The sequence below is a fragment of the Myotis brandtii genome, unplaced genomic scaffold (assembly GCF_000412655.1).
Source record: "Myotis brandtii unplaced genomic scaffold, ASM41265v1 scaffold118, whole genome shotgun sequence".
Lineage (NCBI taxonomy): Eukaryota > Metazoa > Chordata > Mammalia > Chiroptera > Vespertilionidae > Myotis > Myotis brandtii.
In genome coordinates, this window is record NW_005354090.1 from 162,320 (window position 1) to 174,362 (window position 12,043).

At 35.4% G+C, this 12,043-nt stretch overlaps 2 long non-coding RNA genes across 2 annotated transcripts in view; both read right to left on the bottom strand.

The window, feature by feature from the left end:
- Positions 1–8,352, bottom strand: part of LOC102243005 — an 18,342-nt gene extending 9,990 nt beyond the window's left edge. Inside the window, exon 1 of the long non-coding RNA XR_001359906.1 lies at positions 8,253–8,352. This is a non-coding gene — a long non-coding RNA (uncharacterized LOC102243005). The remainder of the gene's footprint in view (positions 1–8,252) is intronic.
- Positions 8,353–9,157: 805 nt separating this feature from the next.
- On the bottom strand, positions 9,158–11,205 carry LOC106723613. Its single transcript, XR_001359904.1, has 2 exons — positions 11,116–11,205; positions 9,158–9,249 (listed from the first exon to the last, which is right to left on the bottom strand). It is a non-coding gene; the product is annotated as an uncharacterized LOC106723613 (long non-coding RNA).
- Positions 11,206–12,043: the final 838 nt, after the last annotated feature.

Consider the following 12,043-nt stretch of genomic DNA (forward strand, 5'->3'; position numbering starts at 1 on the left):
AGGGAGACATATATAGTACTATTTGTAATACTTTAAACAATAAAATAAAATTTAAAAATAAAACTTCTTGAGGAACAAACTTTATTAGAAAATTCTTTAAACGAAGTGGAAATCTGTGTCTATAGACTGTGTACCTCTTGGCCCTATTTCTACCCTTGGGTCACTTAAAAAATTTGTTCTCAACTCTCATATAGAGCAGCCCTTTATGTATGTTCTATCTGAGTTAATTCTTGTGGATGAAAGGGGCCACATGCTAATCTGACAAGCTCAGGGAAGGCCTGCATGGCGGTCTTGCAAACTCAAAGACCTAAAGTAACCACAAAGGATGGTCTGAAATTAAAACTTTAACTAAAGGCAGTTTATAGTAGGTAGTCATGTCCTAGGCCAGTGATGGCGAACCTTTTGAGCTCAGTGTGTCAGCATTTTGAAAAACCCTAACTTAACTCTGGTGCCATGCCACATATAGAAATTTTTTGATATTTGCAACCATAGTAAAACAAAGATTCATATTTTTGATATTTATTTTATATATTTAAATGCCATTTAACAAAGAAAAATCAACCAAAAAAATGAGTTTGTGTGTCATAGGTTTGCCATCACTGTCCTAGGCCAATATCTTTCCTGACAAAGGTCAATCTTTACCTTAACTGAGCCTATTGTCTTTTTGCATTTAAGATAACATATCTAAAATGTCAGGGTAACTTGTATCTTCCCCTTTTCCAGACCCCTCAGGGCACAATCAACTGTTTACAATTATCAATGGGATCATTGTAAGGGCAGAGACCATAAATCCTTTCATTGTTATTGTTATCATGTTAATTGTTAACTGTTAACTATCCTGTACCTACCTAAGTAAAAAAAAAAAGTATAATTTTTGACATTAACTATCCTGTACCCAACTAAGTAAAAGAAGTATGTATCTATCAATTTACTTTTACTTTTTATTCAATCTCAGAGGTTCCCTCCCCCACAGCTTTGCTTTCTCCCACCTCCCTAATGTATCACCAATGGATTTTATGTAACCCACTTACTTCTCCTCCTTTGATTGTAATGTATAAAACAAAGTGAAAAACTGCCATTCTCCTGAGCATTATCCAAATCTCTTGAGACTCTGCTTCTCAGGAATTGTGGACAGTTTGACTTAAATAAACTCACAAAAATTCTTTACGGGTTTGAATGCTTTCACGTTAACACTCTTCTCAGACAAAACTACTCTCGGCTCCTTCAACTTTTCTTTATTTAAAAAATAAAATAATTTTGTTTTCTTATTACACATGTAATAGTTATTTAGAATATGGATAAACAGAACGAAAATAAAAAGACCTATAATTGCACAGAAAGATATGATTTCTTTTCTTCTAATCTTTTTTTTCTGTGCATATATATCGTTTTTCTTCTAGAAAATAGGATTATAATTTATATATTATTTATAACCCCTTTTGTCAGTTAATAATATGTTGAGAAAATCCTTTTATGGCATTGAATAGTCTTCTATGATCTTTTTAAAAATATGTTTTTATTGATTTTAGAGAGAAAGGAAGGGAGAGGAAGAGATAGAAACATAGATGAGAGAGAAACTTCATCATCATTTGGCTACCTCCTACACACCCCCTGCTGGGGTTTGAGCCTGCAATTGGGCATGTGCCCTGATCAGAAATCAAACCCACCATCTTCTGGTTCATGGATTGACGCTCAACCACTGAGCCACACCGGCCAGGCTTCTATGATCTTTATAATGATTACCTAGTATTCCTCTGTTATTTAACAAGTTCTCTTTTGTTAGACACTAAATTGTATCTCATTTGTTTTGTTTAAACATTGAAGCTATATCTTTTCATATATACCTAGTTAACTTCTTAAGATAAATTACTGGAAGAGAAATTTTAGAGTCACAGAGGATAGACATTTTCAAGTATAAATAGAATATTATAATAAAATGTTGCCTCAATCTCTAAAGAATTTTAAGAATACAGTATTCACATTGAATTTACTAACATGTGTCTAAAGAGAGTGCCTGAATATTACTCTACCACCCATCTCCAGACTATATGAAGAGAAGATTAGAAATTCTTCAGAGCGGGAAAAATCCATTAATGTGGAAAGTTCTTGGGGAATGGTGCTTCAGCCCTTCCCTTCTCCTCTTCATCACCAAATCACACAGGGAAAGGGCTCTGAGAGAACCTGCTGGAGAGACTGCAGGTACTGGTACCAAGTAGAGCCTGGCCCCTCCCACTCAGCCTGGGATTTGCTGAGCTATCATATTTCCTAGGCCTACCTGGTGCTGAAAATTAAAGCAGACCACAAAAAGGGAGTTTGAAGGCATGCTTGATGTGTAAATCCTAGAGTTTAGGGACATATGGGCTATGGAGATAGGGATTTGTTTCTCTCTTAGAGCATTCTAAGAGAGGATCTTGGTAAAGCAGCCTACCATGGTAAGAAGAAAGGGCAGCAAGGGAAGCCTATTTCCACTGTCTGAGATAGTAAAAATCTGTGAAGTTTACATGGAACAAGCAAATGTCATATGTAGTATTCTTTTGAATGTGCCCACCTGAAGGGACTTTCAAATACAGGGCATTTAATAGTAAAATTTTGTGGGGGCTCTAAGAAGGGACAGTTCCAAGGAGCCAGCTGGAGAATACATCATCCTACTAGGAAAAGACCTCTGGATGAACTCACAGCTGTACAATCTGAGAGAACCCACACCGGAGCCTGTTTCATAGAGAGCCAGTGTAGAGCAAGAGAAAACTACAACTGCAGGTTTAGTTGTGTAAAAAGACTCGGTACTCTTTTCTCTACTCCTCTCTCATTGTTCTTTGAACTTGGAAGATCCAGAATTAAGCAAAAGATTGCAGGAGGGGAAGAAAAAAATGAAAGGACAGACCTTGATCCCTTCCTCACATCAGGTCTTAAGATCTAGGTCAGGCTTGAGCTACAGAAAGGGAAAACTTTGTATTAAATGTGAGATTTCTTGTTGATTCAGAATTGACTGAACAGTCAATAACTGAAAGTGAATCTTAATTACCTAAGTGAAATTGTTTCTCTTATTGAAAATAATCAGATAGCTAGGAGATCTGCCCAAGAAGTCATTGACAAGTGGGAGATTCCACAAAATAGGGTGAAGATGTTTTCCCAATTATTCCTTGACAAAATTGAAAATATTCAATTGACTGGTTGCAAAAGGCTTTTTAGAAACACACATAGGTTGAAAGTAAAAAGATGGAAAAAACTTACACTGTAAACAGTAACCAAAAGAGAGCTGGAATGATTATACAAATATTAGGCAAAATTTACTTTAAGACAAAAATTGTTACTAGAGAGAAGGAAAAACATTTTATAATGATAAAAAGTCAATTTATTAGAAAAACATGACAACTATACATATATATGACCTGCAACAAAGCCCCAAAGTACATTAGCCAAAACTAACTGATTCAAGGGAGATGTAGAAAATTCAACAGTAACAGTTTGAAACCTCACTTTCAATGATGGATAGAACAACTATGCAGAATATTAACAAGGAAACAGAAATTTTACACCACAGTATAAACCAACTAACCCTGACAATTACCAAATAATTCACCTAACAACAGCAAAATACACATTTTTCTCAAGTGTACATGGAACATTCTCCAGGATATTCCTTATTATAAACCATAAAATAAACTTTAGTAAATTTAAGAATTAAGATCATTCAAAGTACATTCTCCAACCACAATGAAATGTTTTTAGAAACAGAATAACAGAAGAAAATTGGGGAATTTGTACAATATTCTGTGACTATGAAGGAATTAATTAAAAATCACTAATTAAAGATAATTTCAAATATTTGAAAATTAAATAGCATACTTCTAAATAACCAATTTGTCAAAGAAGCTATCACAATGAAAATTGGAAAATACTTTCAGATGGATGGAAACAAAAACACAATGTACACAACTTGTTGAGATGAAGCTAAAAAATTCCTTCAAAAATAATTTATAGATGTAAACGCTTATGTAAAAAAGAGCCCTGGCCAGTTGGTTGAGCATCTTTCCATGAATTCAAAGGTCGCTGGTTCGATTCCCACTCAGAGAACATACCCGGGTTGTGGGTTTGATCCCCAGTAGGGATGTTTCTCTCTCTCTCTCTTTCTTCTCCCTTCCCCTTCCTCTCTAAAATAAACAAAAAATATATTTTTTATTAAAAAAAAAAGAGAAAAAAGATTACAAATCAATAACCTAAGCTCTACCTTAGAAAACTAGAAAAAGTAGAGTAAAATAAGCCCAATGCAAACACAAAGTAGGCAAAAATAAAGAATAGAGAGGAAATAAACTAGGTGATAAAAATAACACAAAGAAAATAAACAAAACTGAAAGTTGACTCCTTGAAAAGATCAATAAAATTGACAAAGCCCTAGACTGACCCCCAAAAAAAGACTCAAAATACTAAAATTAGAATTAAAGAGGGAACATTATTTCAGATCCTTCAAAAATAAAAAGGGAATACTGTAAACAACTATACTGGCAAATTAGATAACTTAGACAAAATAGACAAATTCCTAGGAAGATACAAGCTACCAAAATCCACTAAAGAAGAAATAAAAAAATCTGAATAGTCTTATAACAAGAGATTGAATTATTAGTCCAAAAAAACTTCCCACAAAGAATAGCCCAGACCCAGATGGCTTTATTGGTGAATTCTACCAAACAGTTGAAGAAGAATGAATACCAACAAACTCTTCCAAAATAAAATAGGAGAAAATTTTCAACTCATTCTATGAGGCCAATGTTAAACTCATATTTAAAATAGGGCAGAGACAACACAAAAATAAACTATAGATCAGTATCTCTTATGAATATAGATAAAAATCTTTTTAAAAATACTGACAAATGGAATTCAGCAACATGTAAAAAGTATTGTACACTATGATCAATTGGGATTCATTTCCAAAGTGCAAGACTGTATTAATATACAAAGATCAATCATTGCTATATATAATACTAATAGATTAAAAGAGGGGGGAAATCACATGATCTCATTAACACAGAAAAAGCATTTGACAAACTCTAACACTCTCTCTTGATAAAAATATTCAACAAACTAACAATAGAAGAAAACTTTCTCAACTTGATAAACAGTATCTATGAAAAACCTACAGTTAACATCATATTAAATAATGAAATACTGAATCCTTCCCTCCCTAAAAACAGGAATAAGATAAGGATATCTGTTCTCCCCACCTCTATTTAACATTGCACTGGAAGTTCTAGCCAGGAATATTAGTCAAATAAATGAATAAAGGCATGCAGATTGGAAAGGAAGAAGTAAACTATTTCTATTTGCAGATGACATGATCTTGTACATATATAGAAAATCTTAAGGAATCTACTGGAAAACTATTAGAACTAATAAATGAGTTTGGCAAGGTTACAAGATACAGATCAATATATAAAAATCAATTTTATTTCTATAAACTTGCTATGAATAATCCAAAAATAAAATTAAGAAGACAAATATATGATGGTAGCATCAAAGAGAATAAGATATTTAGGTGTACAAATAAATAAAAGTCTTGTACACAGAAAACTACAACACATTGTTGAAAGAAATTAAGTTCTAAAAAAATGGAAAGACAGCCCATATTCATGGGTTGGAAGACTTAATATTGTTAAAATGACAATACTTCCCACATTGATCTACAGATTCAATGCAACCAATCCCTCTCAAATAACCAACTGCCTTTTCTTTTAATCCTTACCCAAGGACATATTTTTATTGATTTGAGAGAGAGAGAGAGAGAGAGAGAGAGAGAGAGAGGAAAGGAGAGAGAGAGAAGCATTGACATGAGAGAGAAACATTGATCAATTGCCTCCTGTACATATTTTAACTGGGGATCAAACTCACAACGCACTAGTAGGTATGTGCCCTGACAGGGAATCGAACTTGCAACCTTTTGGTGTACGTGATGATGCTCCAGCCAACTGAGCTACACAAGCCAGGGCTCCAATTGCCTTTTTAAAAATAGAAACTAACAAGCTGATTCTAAAATTGTTGTAAGAATTCAAGGAATCTAGAATACCCAAAACAATCTTGAATGAGAGCAAGGAGGACTCACATTTCCCAATTTTAAAACTTACTACAAAGCTATAATATTTAAGATAGAGTGGTAGTGGTGTAAGAATAGATATGTAGATCAGTGGAATAAAATTGAGAGTATAGAAATAAACCCTTATACTTATGGTCAATTGATCTTCTTGAAGTATGCAAGACAATTAAATGGGGGAAGAAATAGTCTTTTCAACAAATAGTGCTGGGACACCTGGACATCCACATGCAAAAGAATAAAGTTGAGTCTCCTACCTCTCATCATATACAAAAATTAACTAAAATTGGGTCATAGATAAGAGCTAAAACTATAAAACCATTGGCTGAATCCATAGGAGTAAATAAATCTTACTGATCTTGGATTAGGCAATGGTGTTTTAAGTATGACCTCAAAAGCACATTCAACAAAAGAAAAAATATACAACTACGACTTCATCAAAATTAAAGACTTTGTACTTCAAAAAACATCATTGAGGAAATGAAAAGACAATCCAGACAACGGAAAAAAATATTTGAGAACCACATATCTGATGAGGGGATTGTATCCAGAATATGTACAGAACTCTTACACATCAACTATAAAAAATAAATAGGCCAATTTTAAAATGGACAAAGGATTTGAATAGATTTCTCCAAAGAATATATACAATTGTCCAGTAAGCACATTGAAAGATCCTCAACATCATTAGCCATGAGGAAAATGCAAATAACAACCAAAATAAAATATTACCTCACACCCAGTAAGATGGCTATAATAAAAAGACAGATAATAATAATAAGCCTTGGCATTTGTGTAGAGAAATTAAAACCCTCCTACATTGCTGATGGGTTTATAAAACTGGTGCAGTCACTTTTCACAATTAGTCAAAAGGTTAAACATAGAGTTCTCATATGACCCAGCAATCCCAGTCCAAGGTATATACCCAAGAGAAATGAAAACATATGTATCCATAAAAACTTGTACACAAATGTTCATAGCAACATTATTCATAATAGCTCAAATGAGGAAACCCAAATATCCATCAACTGATGAATTAATAATATGTGGTATATCCCTACAATTAAATATTATTTGATAATTAAAAGAAATGAAGCACTCATACATTCTACAAAATGGATAAACCTTAAAAATGTTATGTTAGCCCTAACCGGTTTGGCTCAGTGGATAGAGTATCGGACTGCGGACTGAAGGGTCCCAGGTTCGATTCCGGTCAAGGGCATGTACCTTGGTTACGGGCACATTCCCAGTAGGGGGTGTGCAGGAGGCAGCTGGTCAATGTTTCTCTCTCATCGATGTTTCTAACTCTCTATCCCTCTCCCTTCCTCCTTGAAAAAAATCATTAAAATATATATTTTTTTAAAATGTTATGTTAAGTAAAAGAAGACAGATTGAAAAGGCCATACAGTATGATTCCTTAAATGAAATGTTCAGATAAAGGTAAAGTCACAGAGATAGCAAATAGATTAGTGGATTCCATGGGCATGGGTAAAGGACTAAGGAGAGTGATTGCTAATGGGTATGGAGTTTCTTTGGAAACTGATGAAAATATTCTAAAATTAAATACTGATGGTGGTGGCACAACTCTGAGAATACACTAAAATGTCACTAAATTGTATAGGTTAAAAGGGTGAATTTAATGGTGTGTGAATTATGTCTTAATAAAGCTGTTATTAGAAATAAGTAAATAAATGGAAAAAGACTTTGAGGCATTTTGTCCAATTGTGTTACAACACGTTGTGCCAACTGGCATTCCTACCAGGTATGTCAGATGGCTTCAAGGCACCCTCTTCATCTTGGATGAATTCTTTCAAAGACGTCCTGTTTGACTTTGTCCTTCTTAAAGAGTGGCCCAAGGAATAAAACTGTATTCTAAATGTGACTGGATTTGTTCAGATATAAGTAGGACCACAATCAACCACTGAGAAGGTTTCTCTATATTTTACAGCATCTATGATCTTTTTCTGCAAAGGCATAACATTGCTGATGAAAATTGTATTTACAATAAAATATTATTGCATCTGAGCCACCACAACCTCTAATTAGTCAGTTACTCCTTGAGGAGAAGAAAAATGTCTTTGACAGCTCATACATAATTTATGCTCAATCATACTTATAGATGATCTGGGAACACAAATCTTAAATTATGAAGACATTCAGGAATACTCACCCCATAGGGAGTGGGCTGATATCCAGAACTGCTGGCTTCGGTTTTGATATCTGGTGACTCTTTGATTAAATATTCCACAAAGTAGGAGAGGCCATACATCCACTGGTATGACACAAGAGTTGAGAAATAAAAATCAAAACTCTCTATGTAGAGAAACAACTGAGGTTTGGCAGCATTATATTTATAGAATCCATACATTCCCTGAGTCATTGTCAACACTGGTCTCCTGTTGTCCCTGTAATTCCCACCATGATCAAACCCCCTATTATGATTTTGTTATTTAGAAAACATAATCAGCATTCATTTCTTCCCTTTTAGGGATTTGAATGGGTTCTAAAAACCTTCCCTTGGGTGAGCTTAATTTTCTTCAAGCAGTTTTGTTTTTAGATTAGTTTTTCTTTATATGATAGATATCAACATAATTCAAATGCAGATGAGCCTCCATTTCTCCTAATCCACAAAACTCAACATCCACTCCAGGCCTTAACATGGAGCAGAAGCTGACCTGCTAAATGAGATTCATGGTCAATCATATATGAGAATGTAGCAGTAAGTAGTGAACCTGGGTAGAATAAACCAAGGAGACTCTGAGTCCATTTCCATTCATGCCTTAAAGGCATTGAGGTAAAATCAAATCCCACAACTCTTGTGGAAATTTCATGGAATAACTTAGAAACTGAAACATAATTGATTGAATGTGCTTCAGGTCTACCAAAGCAGGGAGTAAAGATTGGATTATAACCAAAGAAGTGCCTTAATATTCTCCTCTCAGTTTAGGAATCGATAGCAACAGTCATGAGACATTGTTGGTGTAACTGGGCATTTCCACCTCACCTGCTTAGAAGCTTTGGTGACTTTGACAAGAGAATATTGCCCTGATTCACTGTCCTTGTTGAAACTTGCAAGTGTCTCTATGGCAGTTTCCAGAACTTTGGGATCTGACAAGTTAGTGGGGATGGGCAGTCAGGACACATATTCTGAATCTTTCTTCGAGAAACTGTTGATGACAAAGAGAGTAGTTTAAAAATAAAGCTCCTTAATGGTTTTTAATCCTATAAATCATATGACCACAGCAGAAGCAGAGATTAAATAAAAAAATATATTCAGTTTCGGCAAGGATGGCGTGAAAAAGGCATTATCTGGAATGAAAGTTAGCTATCAGCAGTGAGTTTTCTGCAATGAGCATGTATTCCTTCAATAATGTATTAAAAAATCAAAGCAAAATTTTTTTCACCTAACACAAATGTATTTATGCTCAGAATTTTGTTCAAAACACATATGTGTTTATATTGACACAAAAACCTTCCCCCCTATTAGTAGCTCAATACCTTCTATCATTATTGCCTTTGTAAACCAGCTGAGTATCTTAAAAGGTTGAGATCTTATTATTGGTATGTCTTATTCATTTCTTAGTCTCCAACACCTAAGATAATGTGAGTGCTTTGCAAATGCTTATTGAGTGAATGAATGAGTGACATATGAAAGGTTCAAGCACTCTCTCTCTCTGATTCAAAAATGCAAGTCAGCCAGAAATTGGCCAACTTATTGTATGATTGGCTAGAATAATCATTCTAATGGTACAAGCAGAATTTCTGACTGGGGTTATAAAACTAGTGTGAAAGTCAGGGTAAGAACTTCTCTGCAAGTTATTACAGAGCAAAACAGTTGATCAATCATGCATTTATATGAGTGTATTTGGCTATTCTTTGGGGGAGTTACATCCACAGTTTGTCACTCGTGGCACCAAATCTATGTGTCATTTTCTGACCTCCCATACCTCTGGTACCTGTGACTTTTGAGTCCTGATCTGTTTTACTAGTTGTTGTTCTCTAATTTAAGTAAGTCTCATCTTCTCAACCAGGAAGCTTCAACTGTGGCTAATACAACATTTGTTCTGTTGCCTTGTCCCTCAAAGGAACCGGCAACAGTGTTATGACCTGGAGCTTGTTAGAAATGCAGACTCTCAGGCCCCACCACAGACCTGTGGAATGAGAGTCTGTACTTGAACAACATCCACCAGGGGAGTCACATGCACATAGTAGTTTGACAAGTAGCCATATCTAATTTTCCTATGCCTTGGATGCTTGCTTCCGAAGAGAAGGATCCAGAATGAATACATGTGCATATTTGAAATGCCATTAGTTTCATTCTCAGTCTTAGTTCATTTGCTCAACAATATTATGGACTCCTTACACTTGTTAGGGACTTGGGGGAGGCTGTAGCAGGAAGAAAGAAGGTATAAAATATTCTGCATGAAATAAGATAGAAGACTTCAAATCAAGGCAGTGCATGGTCTGTGCTCCATGAGTGGTTATGTTAAACTTTCATAGGAATGAGAGCAGGAGAGTTTGTTCCTTTCCTGAATAGAGAACATTATAGAAGAACATTGGCAGTGGACCTTAAAGAATAAATATGAGTTACCAGTGTGTGGGTACCAGGGGAGGGCATCCTCAGCAGAAGGAAAGGTACAAGCAAGAAGCAAAGATTGGAAAGTGCAATGTGTATTCAGAAAAGAGTGGGGTTTTCAGTTGAATGAAGTACAGAGGTGATATACTCAGGGAGGTAATGGCAGAGATAGCTAGAAAGGTAGCCTGGAGACCAGTGTAGAGATGATCCCATTTATGTCAGACTAAAAATTTAGGATTTAATTCAATATTCATGAATAAAACTATTGCAGGTAATTTAGGAAGATTAATTATGGGAAGAAGAGCAGTGCAAGTTGAATTTCACAGGGGAGGCAAGTATCAGATACATTAAGAACCTGGCCTTGGTATGAATAGGAAATAAGAACAGGAGAATAGCCCTGCTTAATTCACTTTTTCCATCTTTCATTAAAATAAACAAAATAAGAGCGCTCTCTTACCTGGGCGAAGAGTACAGTTATAAGCAGGTAAATAAAGAATTCTTAGTGGCCTGTTCACATAATATAATGCTTTGCATTTGCCATAAACCTGGAACCAACAAACATATTTTATGACATCATGGTACAAACTCTGACTTTTTAAAATACCCCCCAAAATGAAATTGGACTTTTTATTTTTAAATATATTTTTATTTATTTCAGAGAGGAAGGGAGAGGGAGAGATAGAAACATTGATTGACTGCCTCCTGCACGCCCCCTACTGGAGATAGAGCCTGCAACCCTTGGCATGTGCCCTGACCAGGAGTCAAACCATGACCTCCTGGTTCATAAGTCAATGCTCAAGCACTGAGCCATACCAGCCAGGCTGGACATTTTATTTTTAAATAATAAAAATTAAAGTCAATTTTGGTGGCTTTGAGAGTGAGAAACTGCCAGGGGGTAGTTTCAAACAATTTAAACTTCTCCTGGGACACAGCTATACTACATTTCCCAGCTTCCCACCCAATTAGGTGTGACTGTGTATAACTGAGTTCTAACCACAAAAAGGTGAGCAGAAGTGGCTGTAATCACGTCCAGGATGGCTCATGAAGATCTCCTATGTGCCATCTGTCCTCCATGCTTTTTCTATTTCTATAGCTTGATGTAGATGAGCATGGTGACCACAGAAGCCATTAGTTGAAGGTGGCAGAGTCTAGAGCCACAATGTGGAAGGAATCTGGGTCATAATAATCTGGCCACTCAGTGTATATTTAAAAAATATATATATATATGGCCAGAGACATAGAAACATGGAACAAACTGATGAATCTCAGAGGGAAGGCAGGGGTAGGTAGGTGGTGGGAAGAGATTAACCAAAGAATTTATATGCATATATGCATAACCAATGGACACAGACAATAGTGTGGTAAAGGCCTTGGGCAGGGGGCGA